Below are 5,276 nucleotides of genomic sequence, written 5' to 3' on the forward strand. Positions count from 1 at the left end.
GCTCACTGTTCCCACGGCTACTGTTAATCAGGATGTTTGAACACGTAAGAGCTGATCTGTTATTTGAACACGTTGTTGAATGGGTGTTGACGGACTCCCATATAACCCCTGTCAGTGTGACCTGAGGGGACACACTGGCCAGCATCGTCACACTGTTCACTAGAGTGTGTCGTAATGTGTCATAAGACTGTAGCCCAGAGTACTACAGATGGACGTACACGTTTATTTGTAATAAATCTACAAAGGCCGCCTGATCTTCATTGAGTACCACAGACGAAGAAGACCTGATTTCCTTCCTCTCAACTCAACCTTACAAATGGTGGCAGTGACGTAAGAACCCACGTGACCACACACGACCGTCACATCTACTTCATATTTCTACGTCTGGTGTTGCCAGCAGTCATACAAGCCTACCTGACACAGTCCTGGTGCTCCCTCCTGTGGACGTTAAGGGCGGAACCCCATGGCCGGCTACGTTCTCCATCACCCGTACCTCAATGCAGTGAAGATACGTCTTTATTGCATTGCTGACACTGTGTCGCTTGCAAGGGCATCAAGACAGCGCCACCGCCGTGCAGTGTTGTCATCACATCCAGACGTGTCAAGCAAGGTCAGCCATCCTGCTAACACCAACGTGGAGGTCATCTTGTCAACCGCTCCAGAGACGCGTCATCATCAGCCGTGGCGACATCCCAGACGTCAGCATCGCGTGGTCCAGCCCTTGTCGCTCACTCAACTTTCCTGCTAGCGAGTCACTACTCTGCACACATCTTCACCTCGCTACACCCAGAGAGCCGCTACTCTGCACACATCTTCACCTCGCTACACTCAGCGAGCCGCTACTCTGCACACATCTTCACCTCGCTACACCCAGCGAGCCGCTACTCTGCACACATCTTCACCTCGCTACACCCAGCCAGCCGCTACTCTGCACACATCTTCACCTCGCTACAGCCAAGACGGCTTCGTAAGCGAATCTCCCATTCGGATAAGAACTGTGTCAAAATGGTTCACTCTGTGAGGTATGCTCCTTTTGTGTGTTACTAGTTCTTAGTCTATAGATATAGACATATATATACTTTTGGGTAATATGATTATTCATCTTTGTAGTTTAGCAAATTAATCTAAGTTTTCAGTTATTCTTGCAAATATTCTTTCTTATGTTTTCATACATTGGTACTATTCTTATACACTACATGTCCTTTTACGTGCTCTTAACACAACATACTTGGATGATACGTCAGTCCCTCATCACTGGAGTACCTTACATGGAAGAATGAGATTAGTTAGGCAGGATTATGAATCCTCATCATGCATATCGGCCATGATGAATCCTGAAACTCATGTGCAAACATTTATGCGTTTATTACACATAACTTTCATTCTCAAGGACCTGACCTCCAGACGTAAGACGATGGTTACTTAATGAGAACATCGACCCATCATTGTGGGTCAGTAACGAAAGTGTTGAATTACACTCAAAAGAAAGGTGGATATTCCAACACCAAGACACTGGGGAGGGTGTCGGCTTCCCAAAGTGTGACGTAACATTCTAGTGGTCAACACAATCATTCTTCTCATGGTCAAATACAGCGATTCAGTGATGACAAACACTCACATAAAGTGACGTGCTTCCGGTGTGGCCAACCAGGACATAAAGCGAATGTGTGTCCTTACACATGGGACTCATTCTCACGTGAGCCTCGACCAGAACAACAAACGCAGTCAACAACCCATGTCATCACAACCTCGGTCGTCACAATTCTGCCGACCTAGTCATGATTTCCTCCAGTCAGACATCAGGCTGACCTTCACCCGCCCAACACAACCAAGCTGGTGTTCATATCATAGCAACGCTAGACACACTTCAGCGGAATGTCGAGCATTAGCTAGACAGACGTCACCTAACACAGGTTCATCATGTCATCATCAACAATGACAATCTCTCGCTCATGACAAGACTCCATCACATACGGAACTCTTAAGACATTTTCGTTCTTCGCCATTTTCTCACATTACAAGTTTTGATTTAGTGGGTTCTTTCCAGGATAAGCCAATCACAATCTTTCCAGGATAAGCCAATCACAATCTTTCCAGGATAAGCCAATCACAATCTTTCTAGACAGTGGCGCGGAAGCAGATGTCATTTATTATGAATTTATTCAACCATTAATGGGGCGCACTCAACTTGTTCAATGCTCGGACCTTTACCCATCCCTTCAAAGTATCTCAAATGAAAATCTCGACGTAAGGGGCACTATTAGAATGGACATTCACATAGGCGACTTGGTCATGACCGTCACGCCTTACATTGTTCGTGGTGTAACGTTTCCTGCTAACTTGTTACTAGGACGCCACTCTATGTGTGGCACAACATAAGATCTGTCCTATTTATCATGTGGTTTGTGTTGATAATACGTTCCTGCCATTGTCAGAGAAGAGTTCTCACTCAGTCAGAGTCACTGATACATCTGCTCCCACGTCCTGCTTCACGGTAGACAATACGCATCCTTTTTACTTTTCTACTCATCATTGCCCTGGTAAACTGAGAACCAACATGACTGTGCATAGTGACACATTAACGAAGGTTCCTCTCTCACTTTCTCGAACATTAATGACTGATCATGGACTTAGACATAGTCAGGGTGATCTGGCACTAAGAGTAGTTGCTGAACCTTCCTCACTAACTGTCACACGACTATCCATGATGGACGCCTCTATTCATGAGACCCCAGATGGAGAGGTCATCATATACATTGCCATTACGGGACCCCACTCCTGTCCGTCTCCGTAAAGGGGCCAAGCTTGTGGAATTCTCCGTTTTGAAGACCGGAATTCAAGACGAGGAGTCGCATGAGTTTAATATCCGTCTAGTCTCACATTCCATTAACCCACCACCACCTACTCCTCCTACCCCTGACTCAGCAGTGCACGGCTTGAGTCAGCTCCCCACCATCACCCCTGACATGAAATCCAAGGTAGGATTAACCAAACATGTTGACCAGTTAACAGACTTACTTAACCAGTATAGGTCTACTATTGCCTTATCAGGAGAACCACTCGGTAGAACTCATTTGGATGTTCACATTATTAACTTAGAGAAAAACACACGTCCCATTTACGTCCCAGCCTATCGATTGCCACACGCGCACAGAGACATAGCAAACAAACTTGTTCAGGACATGTTGAAAGATAAGGTTATAGAGGAATCACGATCACCATGGAATTCACCACTTCTGATCGTTCCGAAAAAGGACGGAGCTTTTAGACCAGTCATAGATTTTAGAAAACTCAACAACAAGATCACTTTGAAAGATGGTTTCCCATTACCAGTGGTATCAGAGCTTCTTCATAGCCTCGGTAACAATAAGGTATTTTCAACTTTGGATTTATTGAGCGGATTTTGGCAGATTCCCTTGTCAGAGGAAAGCCGCCCCCTGACTGTGTTCAGTACGCCAGATGGTCATTGGCAGTTCATATGCATCATGGCCTTCGGTCTTCATTCCTCACCGGTGATCACCTTCTCAAGGTTAATGACTAACATTTGTCGTCACATGTTGGGCCAAGATGTATTGGTTTATCTTGATGATATAATTGTCATGTCTCCAGATATTGCTTCTCATTTCAAAAGTCATGAGAGAGTATTTCTACGACTTAAGGATGCAAACCTAAAAGTCAAGTTATCCAAATGTTCCTTTCTACAAACAAGAATTCATTACTTAGGTCACAACGTTGATGAAAACGGTATTCAACCTAATGCACATAAAGTCAAAACAATTGTAGAATGGCCACTCCCTTCCACAACAAACAAGGTCAAATCCTTCCTTGGTTTAGCAAGATATTATCGAAGATTTATCGCTATTTTCGCGAAGATCACAAACCCCATCACTTCATTTCTGAAACAGAAAGTTACATTCCAGTGGTCTACAGTGCATTTAACTTATTCAAACAATACTTGATCGAGGCGCCTACCCTTCGATTCCCCAACTTTGGGAAACTCTTCATTTTGCACACAACAGATGCTTGTAAACAGGGTCTTGGAGCTGTACTTATGCAGGAGTCATATAAGGGTAGACTTATTCCCATAGCCTATGCGAGCCATTCATGTTCAAAGACGGAATCGAGATACTCAATAACTGAGTTAGAAGGCATCGCAGTTGTTTGGGCACTCAAACATTTTAAGGAATACATATATGGTTACCCTATTACAGTTTATACAGATCACTGGGCACTGTTAGGTATTTTTCAAAGACAAGATCCTACAGGAAAGTTTCAAAGATGATTTTTAACTATACAAACATTTGACCCAGATTTTCGTTTTGTTTCTGGCTCATCCAATGTAGTTGCAGACGCGCTTTCCCGCAGAGTGGGTGCAGTCACTGTAGATAATAGCCTCGTAGATGTTGATATAGAGAGGTTGAGACAGCATCAACGGGATGACCCAGTCTGGGGTCATGTCATAGAATTCCTAGAGGGTATAAGATCTTCCTTGGATGCTAAAACAGTTGTCCCAGTCAGAGAATTGTATTTAGCACAGTGAGGGAGTCTTGTGCAGGGACGCGAAATTAGGAGTGCTCGCCCGTGTTGTTAAACAAACAATAATTCCAACAGCATTAGTACAGCATTTCTTGAAGTTAGCACATTATTCACCCCAGGACGCATATTCAGGCGCAGATAGATGCTATAAGCAGACTCGTTTGAGGTATTTTTGGCCGAGAATGCAGAAAAACATTACAGATCATAATTGGAGGTGCCAAACCTGTAACACTCACAAAGGAAGTCCCACTACCCCGCAAACTGTGTTGAAATATCCTTTACCTTCATACCCATGGGAAAGAGTTCATATGGACATATTAGGAGGTTTTCCTAGGTCCATGGCAGGCTACAGATACATTTTAGTAATTACTGATGCCTTCACGAGATATTGTGAATTAATCCCAGTTCAAAATAAAGACGTAGCCACTGTCTCTATGGCGTTCAAAAATCATATCTTAGACAGATATAATGCGCCGAAGATTTTAGTCACAGAAAATGGAGGGGAATTAAATAACTCATTATTAGAAGAACTCTGTAAATTGTATAACATAAGTAAATGTAATATAATGGCACATCATCCAGCCTTGAATGGCCTGGCAGAAAGGTTGAACCGTAAGATCCTCCAGTGTCTTCCCATCAACATTAATTTTGATCATGATGAATGGAGTGAGTACCTGTCTGATGTCCAATGTTCACTGAATGTAGCATATCATAACTCAATTGGAGACACACCCTTCCAC

This window comes from Panulirus ornatus, chromosome 12 (genome assembly GCF_036320965.1).
Source record: "Panulirus ornatus isolate Po-2019 chromosome 12, ASM3632096v1, whole genome shotgun sequence".
Classification (NCBI taxonomy): Eukaryota; Metazoa; Arthropoda; class Malacostraca; order Decapoda; family Palinuridae; genus Panulirus; species Panulirus ornatus.